Genomic DNA, 9953 nt, shown 5'->3' with positions numbered 1-9953 from the left:
CGCTTAATGACAACGCAGAGAATGTTTCCAAAGGAAGAGGTGAAGCAATGGAAGACTGATGGGGCACGAATGGATAATGGTCTCTGGAAAAAGGACCAACTCGTGTGTCTCCCTAAGCGGATGTTTCCTGCTATTGCCATATGGGCACGTGGACCTATATATCAAAGAAAGAATCAGACCCTCGCACTGGTGCAAAAATTCTACTGGGCCCTGTTCTCCAGTTGGCCGGAAGCATTCCCTGTTACCAACATGACTGCAAAGACCACAGCGAAGAAACTGGTGATGGAAGTCATATGCAGATATGGGGTTCCAGAAGTTGTTGAAAGTGATCAAGGTCTGGCCTTTTCTTCTCGTGTACCAAGAAGTTCTGACAATGCTTGGATCCACTGTAGCCCTCCATACTCCGTACCACCCACAATCCAGTGGGAAAGTTGAGAGGCTGAACGGCACACTGAGGGGACAATTGACCAAAATGATGCAGGAGACTACGGCTCCATGGCCAGAGCTCCTACCCATTGTACTATACCACATTCGTATTGCCCCTATTGCAAAACATGGCCTGTCTCCATATGAGATATTGTTTGGTACTAGGCCCCCAGTTGCAAATTTCCAGCCTCAGCAGTTATCAGAAGAAACTGACCGTGCTGTTCAATATGTTATTCTGCTTAGTAAAAATCTTGCTAACACCTATGTTCTAGTTTTCTTTTCCAGATTCAGCAGAAACCGACACCTGTCATAACCTGAAGCCTGGTGATTTGGTAGTCGTGAAAAGGCATGTCAGGAAGCACGGACTAGAACCCTTGTATGACTGTCCCTATCAAGTTCTCCTCATCACCCAACAAGTCAATAGCAAATAAAGGGGCATAATGTTTTGGTTTTCCGCATTTTCCATATTATTATTGGTAGAAGTTAAAAGTTAAAGTTAGGGTACCGTTACACCTAGCGATGCACCAGCGATCCCGACCAGCGATATGACGCGGTCAGGATCGCTGGTGCATCGCTAGGTGGTCGCTAGTGAGCTGCCACACAGGCAGATCTCACCAGCGACATCACTGGGGACGGGCGTCGCTACTTACCTGTCAGACGCGGCGATCCTGCGTCCTTCCGCCTGGCTCCACGCGGCGCTCGTCGGTGCCACAGGAAGTGACAGATGAGGAATGGTCCAGGAGCTTCTTGCACGATCAGCGATAACCAGCGGGGGAGCCGGTCGGAGGTAAGTATCACATGCAGCGATATCGCTAGCAATATCGCTGCAACGTCACAAAATCGGTGACTTTACAGTGATATTGCTAGCGATATCGCAGTGTGTAACGGGGGCTTTAGAAGATATTCAAAGACTCAAGAGATCAATACGATAAAGACAATGATCGTAATAAGGACAGTTGGTGTTCAGACACCTCCTTTCTCAATCCAGCCAATTGCTTTAAGGGAATTGGGGGCTGGATAGCTGGGATCTTGCAAAGCTTGTTACACATTGCTGCCTGTATCCTTGTTGTATATGTGATGCTAAAACTTGTTCTTTGGTGTATTCCTGTATGTATTAGGAAATTCTGCACTAAGCCAGCTAATGATACCAAAGGTGTCGTTGCCCCTGCTCTTCTCTGCACCGGTCTTAAAAGGCTATTTGATGAAGATGTTGAAGCCAAGCACATGGCTACCTACAAAAGATCTCCACCACCGTCATCAAAAATTGTTATTCATAAATTATAGTATACAGGGGAATGGGTGCGCCGCGACAGCCATGACTGATAACACGGCATCACTCATGTGAATACCAGTACCCCTCGAGCTTATGGCTTGGGATAGCACCTCTGATGCTGCATATGTGTTAACAAAATTTATCTAGGGGGGATTGTGAAGTACAGTATTCAGATGTATGGGATATCTTGTTCTTCAGACTCCATTTTTGTGCTTGCAACACCATTTTGTTGTTTACAAGATAAATTTTGGAATTAGGTGAAAGTTCACAGCTGTTATGAAACTAGACTGTTCTAGCTTGTACAAGATATGAGACCCTAAAAGAATGTGCTATTGTTCTATTCTCTACGTCACGTAACTAGGGACATATTCCGATTTTCTTGCAATACTATTGGCTTATAAAGTGAATTACAACGATGTTATTGGTAGCTGAGTACTTTGCATAATTAAGCAAAAGATTATAAAAGAAGTGACTAAAATAAAGGGGACTAGTGTTCTGGCCGGATCCTCCCATACAGAGACCCCCCGTCTTCGTGTGGTCATTCCCAGTTACTAGCAACACCCTGTGAATTAATTTGGAAATCACTGGATCAACCGTGAAGGGTTAATCTAGCCCTCCCTAAATAGCTACCTCGACAATAGAAAAAGCAAGTCAAATGCAAACTTACTAATCTTCATGTTGCTTGACAAATTAAAGTAATTTAATAACTTGAGAATATCTCTTTTAAACCAGCTTTGAGTATTAGAGCTAATTCACATGACTGCAGTTTTAGTGTTGTCCTTGTCTACATCAGACTATACCTGGACAATATGATATTCGATGTTACAATTCACATGAGCGATTTTCCCCTCGACCATGTGTCTGTCTGGAAATTATTGCAGCATATACCATAATACTGGGTCCTATAGATGAGAGATGGATAGGACAAATTGTGACAAACAGAACATCAATCACAGACTGGTGCAAGGACGGTGATGTGGTGTCAGCCTAAATAATGTCCATAAATTGGTTGTAGCAACATACCCGCCCTCTTATCGACATATTCTTACTATTATAAGCTCATGAATTATCATTTGCTGCATGCAGAAATGCGAGACTCTGCACACAGAAGATTGTCACTGGTGACCCCTGCTGTCAGGAAATGGCATTACAATGAGATGCAGTTTCGGTTCCTTTTTCTTACATTTAAAGGTCCAGGCAGATTTGGTTGCTTCCTGCACTGTAATCTCCATAATACTGGGGGTCATGGAGCTGAGTGCACGAGAAAGAGCGTGCAGCAGGAGGCTCCTAGAGTTACTGGACACTGCTGCCTTAATCTCCCTGGCTGGTACTGTCACTAAGAAGAAGTCTACAGCATGCACAAGGGCAGGTGAGATGGTGGGCATGTGCCTTATATACTGCTAATCCGATAGTAGATGGGACAGATTTATTAATAAGTGTATGAGAGGTGAGCCTCAAGTGTCCCCCACCTATGATAATGTGTGAATATGTAAGAAATATGTATGTCATATGCTGCGTTGTGGTGTATTGTGTTGCATCAGAAACATTCTGGGAACTTTCCTTCCCTGTGGGTTTGAGCTGTTTTCATCAGCGCTGTCACCATCTCCTGTTTAGATCGATGACCTTGTATGCGCGGTCCCCATACCTTCTTACAGGTGGAGACGGTGTCAGTCAGCGAGTGCAGTCTTGATACTTTGCACTGACTTGATAGTGAGTGTTGTGGTGTGGAGAGCAATGTGTTATATCATTTTTGGTTGGGGTTTAGTATCATCCATAAAAGTGCGAGGAGTGAGCCAGTGGTGGGCTAGGAGACTATGACAGAAGAAAGCTGTGAATAGCCCGGTCTGTGCAATCGTTAGGACCCTTAGATCTGAAGAGATAGGAAGTGGAAGAGAGCACAGTAGGACCCTCAGAAATGTCACTGGAGAAATGCCAAAGAGATTGGGAGTCTGAATTAGAAACCTTAGCGTTTGGGAAAAAAATATTGAGTTGCTTGGAGACGATAATCCTTTCTGATCACAGGTAGAAGTGTGTACTAAAGACTGGTTTCTCGTCATCCTCTCCACATGCCATAGCAGTGTAAAACAAAAGCAGGTGTGCCAGGGTTAGAATAGGTGAAGGTACCTGGCTACAATTAATCGATAACCAAGTCTACTAGGGTTACTAAGGGGCTGTAAGTGACTGAAGGACTCCCATACATATTAGAATAATTTAGGCTAAACCCAATGATATCGACAAATTCAACCAACTGTCTAATGTGTATGGGAGCACCATCCAACTGATAGTTGCGAGAGATGCCGATTGTGCATATCCAATTTTGGACTGCTGTTCTCACTGTTCTCCTGGTGTCATGCTGAGTAATAAGCGAACATGCTCGGATAACTTATTATTCAAGGGCGCTTGGGTGTTATCCGAGTATCTCGGGAGTCCTCATATATCATGTTCGAGTTCCTGCTGCTGTATAATTTGCAGCTGTTAGACAGCCTCAATACATGTGGTGATTCCCTAACAGCCGCAAATCATGCAGCCTCAGGGACTTGAACATAATATATCAGCACGCCCAGATGCTTGGATAACACTCGAGCATTCTCGGATAAGACGTTATCTGTAGAGATGAGCGACTTTGCCTTTTTTTAGGGTCGAGTCGGGTTTCATGAAACCCGACTTTCTCAAAAGTCGGGTCGAACGAAATCGGCCGACTGAAACACGAAACCCAATGCAAGTCAATGGGGAAGCAAAGTCGTCAGGGAGTGGACGACAGTAAACACACCTACATGCCGGACCGCTTTTTTAAAGTGCGCGAAAACTCTCCCCGGACGCTGCACATGTCATCTCGTTGCCCACAGTGTACGTCCTTGCTCAGTGGCTGAAAAAAAAAGTCACGTGCAAGCATTCTGGGAAATCCGACTTTGGCGCTCGTTTTGCCGACCGCATGGCTGACTTCACGCTGTGGTCGGGTTTCGGTCGGCGAAACCCGACTTTGCCATAAGTCGACGACTTATGAATCTGGCCGACCTGTTTCGCTCAACTCTAGTTATCTGAGCCCGTTTGCTCATCACTGATGCCGAGAGCCGATGCGTCAGTCGCCAACTTTAACGTAGAGAACACAGGAGCGCTCGGCCGAATTAGCAGTTCAATGTATGGGAGTGTCGGCAGAGATGGCTGTTGGCTGAATGATCGGGTGAAGTATCATTCATCTGTCATTCATCTTATGTGTATGGCCAGCCCAAGAATGCATTGTTTAGAGAGTACCACTAAGTACACCAAGTTGAAGTTGACGAAAAGTTACTGTATTTTCTAAGGAAAAAAGCTGTCATCACTTTTAGATAATTTGACCTCGTTTGATAGATAATGTTCTAAATAGGCAATCTACAATTTCGATCTTAGCCCCAAAATATCACTCCAAAGCATCGGCCGCTAGGTGTCAACTTTTTATTTGATTCCAATGACTGTTGTCAAGTGTAATCTGTCTTTAGGAGCAGAGGCAGCAAGATGAATTACAGGAATTGCTTTGTCTCTCTGCTCCAGTTTTATGGTTGCTTACAGTCCTAAATTTGCCATAACTGGCCAGACAGACTGGTCGTACTAAAGAGCTCACTGATTCCACCGGGGTCCTGTTATAGGATGTCACTGGTGCAACAAGTCAGTTCTTGACGTTTTTTCCCTCCTGAATATCAACTGTAAGTGAAAAGTAAATGTGTTTCGGAATCGCAGCAATTCAGCCATGAACAGTCATACAATGCAGAGTTGTAGAGTGGGGTCACCGAGTGCTTATGGAGCAGAGGGCATACAAGTCACCAATACCCTGCTAACTCCATAACCACCACTGACATTAACATCAGCACGATGACTGTGCACTGGGAGCTGCTGCATGCAGCCTTACATCACCAAGCAAATTGCATGCCATCACTGGACTATGCAGATGTGGAAATGTGTAATATGCAGTAATGGATCACGCTTCTCTATTTGGCATCTGATGCATGGGTTTGGCAAATGCCAAGAGAATGCTACCTGCCTGACTGCATTGTGCTGCTTGCAAAGTTTGGTGGAAGACAGATAGAGGTTATTTTTCATAGGTTGACCTAAGCCCCTTAAATCTTGTAGAAGTAAAACTTAATGCTTCAGCATGGGAAGACAGTTTGGACAATTGTAGCTTTCAACTTTATGGGAACAGTTTGGGGAAGGCTCAGCATGAATGTACCCAATGCACAAAGAATGGTCTATGAAGGCATGGTTGGGGGAATCTGCTGTGGAAGAATATGACAGAGGTCTGACCTCAACCCCATTCAGCATCCTTAGGATAGACTAGACCGGAGGTTGTGAGTCTGGCCCCTCCTCCAAAGTCAGTGTCTGACCTCAGAAATGGTCATCACATTGAATTTTCAAAAATTCCCACAAACACCTCCAATATCATGTAGAAAGTCCCAATATATTTGTCTATATAGTGTTATTAAATACAGCATGTGAGTATAAAGCTATAGTAGATCATTGGGAAACTATGGGCCTAATTCATCAAAACTGACTGCCACAGTAAGATAAGCCAAATTCATGACGACCAGCGCATCTCTTAACAAATTTGATGCTGTTGTCAACTGTCGTGCACGACTGTCAGACATATTGCTCAAGTCAGAGACTGGAGTACATTTCCAGTGAAATTTAAGCCACTTTAGTGGCAGAAATTATCATTAATTACTCCAGCCCACTTGGTCACATTCAATCTCACCCCATTTCCACCCAATTTTCTAAAAGTTATCAGAGCTGGCCGAGAGTTACATAAAAAAAGCCCCCAAAATTTCGACAATTCAAGGTGTTTTACACCTGAATTTTGATGAAAACACCTGTATGAATAAGGCACAAAATCTCACTATTGTAAGCCTCATTTTTTTTGAAAGTCACTCATTTGCCTTCTGGCCATTATATAGACCTTGCCCTGAGTGTTATGACCTATAGGATTGTAGTGCTTTAGAGATGTCTGTTCTTCCTTTCCCACTGTAATGATTTCCTAGGTGAGGTCAGTATATTTGGCCTGATTTCTTGTTTGATCATTTTACTTTTTTCTGACTTCATTACATTTCTTAAAACATTTTTGCTTCATGTGATTTTATTTCTAGATGCCATTAATACAATAGTACAGAACAGTAAGAGCGCCTATGAGCTCCTAAACCGTAGAAAAGTTCTTAGTGGCATCATTGCTACTCACCTAAAAACTGAGGGTATTTATGTACCCCCAAATTTCACAAAGAATGAAGTTATCCAGAAAACTCTTGCGCACTGGAACAATCTGGTAAGTACATGGAGATTACTGAAAATTTCTGCCCATTGGTGTTTGTGTTTATTATACAGTGGGGAAAAAAGTATTTGGTCAGCCACCAATTGTGCAAGTTCTCCCACTTAAAAAGATGAGAGGCCTGTGATTGACATCATAGGTAGACCACAACTATGAGAGTCAAAATGAGAAAACAAATCCAGAAAATCACCTTGTCTGATTTGGCAAGATTTATTTTGCAAATTATGGTGGAATATAAGTGTTTGGTCACTAACAAAAGTTCATCTCAATATTTTGCTATATATCCATTGTTGGCAATGACAGAGGTCAAACATTTTCTGTAAGTCTTTACAAGGTTGGCACACACTGTTGGTGGTATGTTGGCCCATTCCTCCATGCAGATCTTCTCTAGAGCAGTGATGTTTTGGGCCTGTTGCTGGGCAACACGGACTTTCAACTCCCTCTAAAGGTTTTCTATCGGGTTGAGATCTGGAGACTGGCTAGGTCACTCCAGGACCTTCATATGCTTTTTACGAAGCCACTCCTTTGTTGCCCTGGCAGTGTGCTTGGGATCATTATCAGGCTGAAAGACCCATCCATGTTTCATCTTCAATGCCTTTGCTGATGGAAGGAGGTTTGCACTCAAAATATCACCATACATGGCCCCATTCATTCTTTCATGTACAGGTTTGCACTCAAAATGTCACGATAAATGGCCCCATTCATTCTTTCATGTACACGGATCAGTCATCCTGGTCCCTTTGCAGAGAAACAGCCCCAAAGTATGATGTTGCCACCCCATGCTTCACAGTAGGTATGGTGTTCTTTGGATGCAACTCAGCATTCTGTCTCCTCCAAACACGACGAGTTTTGTTTCTACCAGACAGTTCTACTTTGGTTTCATTAGACCATATGACATTCTCCCAATACTCTTCTGGATAATCCAAATGTTCTCTAGCAAACTTCAGACGGGCCCGGACATGTACTGGCTTAAGCAGTGGGATACGTCTGGCACTGCAGGATCTGAGTCCCTGGCGGCGTAGTGTGTTACTGATGGTAGCCCTTGTTACGGTGGTCCCAGCTCTATGCAGGTCATTCACTAGGTCCCCCCGTGTGGTTCTGGGATTTTTGCTCACTGTTCTTGTGATCATTTTGACTCCACGGGGTGAGATTTTGCGTGGAGCCCAAGATCGATGGAGATTATCAGTGGTTTTGTATGTCTTCCATTTTCTTATTATTGCTCCCACAGTTGATTTCAGCACACCAAGCTGTTTGCCTATTGCAGATTCAGTCTTCCCAGCCTGGTGCAGGGCTACAATTTTGTTTCTGGTGTCCTTTCACAGCTCTTTGGTCTTCACCATAGTGGAGTTTGGAGTCAGACTGTTTGAGCTTGTGGACAGGTGTCTTTTATACTGATAACAAGTTAAAACAAGTGCCATTACTACAGGTAATGAGTGGGAGGACAGAGGAGCCTCTAAAAGAAGAAGTTACAGGTCTGTGAGAGTCAGAAATCTTGCATGTTTTTAGGTGATCAAATACTTATTTCCCACCATAATTTGCAAAATAAATCAGACGAGGTGATTTTCTGGATTTGTTTTCTCATTTTGTCTCTCATAGTTGTGGTCTACCTATGATGTCAATAACAGGCCTCTCTCATCTTATTAAGTGGGAGATCTTGCACAATTGGTGGCTGACTGTGATGGATCTCAGGGGAAGGGGCTGTCATCTTCACTCGCTTCGGGGGAGGGGAGAGAAGGACCCAGCAGGGATCGGCTCTCTGGCACTAACAATTGCTCCAGATTAGTCAGGGAACTGCACCGAGGCAAATAGTCGCCAGAAAGGCTTCCCTTATAGGTACAAATTATTGAGGCGCTCCCAGTGAGGGGGGATATATCACCATTCCAGGCTGGGGATATATATATAAGCCTCCCGGCCGTCACTGCCAGTGTTCCTCACTAGCACAGTACAGTATTCTGCCACCAGTTCCTCGTTCAAAATAAGCCCCGTCTGACAGCAGGCTTATATCAGGTCAGAAACCAACCCGTGTAGCGTATAATTGAGCAGCGGAGCGTGCGGACGTGGGGATTCGTGTATCGAGATAAAACAGCAGCCCAAGATTCATTTTATATTTAATCGCCGAAAAGGCGCACTAGAAATATACAAGTATATATTTACAAGAACAATATACAAGTATACAGTCAGAAGTGTAGTACAAAGGTAGGGTATAGATAGGTTGCAATTACCGTGTTATGTAGCATGTGACCACAGGGAGGCACTGATTCATCACAGGTCCAAATCTTAGTTACAGGCTTTCCTGGCTGCGTCAGCTAACGTATCCTGACAGTAGAAAAATCAGTCCAAAGTGAGTTTCAGTTTTTGTATTGAAGAACTGAAATAAATTAACTTTTTGATGATATTCTAATTTAGTGAGAAGCACTTGTATAAGCAAAACATGGAACTAAAGCTTTGACAGTGGAGACATAATTGTTTATTTTTATGATCACATTGATATTGTCACATCACCGCCCACATCTGCTCCATCTATGTCTCCTTTGGTTACCAGGCACCACCGTATTTTGTAAAACATGTAAAAGAGAAAGTTCAGCTCACCCTCAAGGAGGACTTCATGTGGATCATGACATTCCGTCTCTGCAAGTTGTGGAAATGCTGAAGTTATGAAGATAGGATAATCCAGCTCTCACAATTATTGCGATATAAAAAATTAGTCTTTATTAGTTCTGCAATAAAACAACTTGTGTTCTTAAACTCGGTATATACATCGGATATACCGAGTTTAAGAGCACACATCGTTTTTGAAACGCGTTCAGTTCTTTGACACCCACTCTTTTTCACAGGTGGTGCACAACAATGTCTATGCAACTTTATTTTTTATTGGAGAACTAATAAATGCAAATTTTGTTTCGCAATCATTGTGAGAGCTGGATTATCCTATCTTAATAACTTCACCGTATTTTACCTTCAGTCAAC

Source organism: Dendrobates tinctorius, unplaced genomic scaffold (genome assembly GCF_039654945.1).
Source record: "Dendrobates tinctorius isolate UK_male_01 unplaced genomic scaffold, ASM3965494v1 ptg000084l, whole genome shotgun sequence".
Classification (NCBI taxonomy): Eukaryota; Metazoa; Chordata; class Amphibia; order Anura; family Dendrobatidae; genus Dendrobates; species Dendrobates tinctorius.
Note: the sequence above shows the minus strand (reverse complement) of the source record.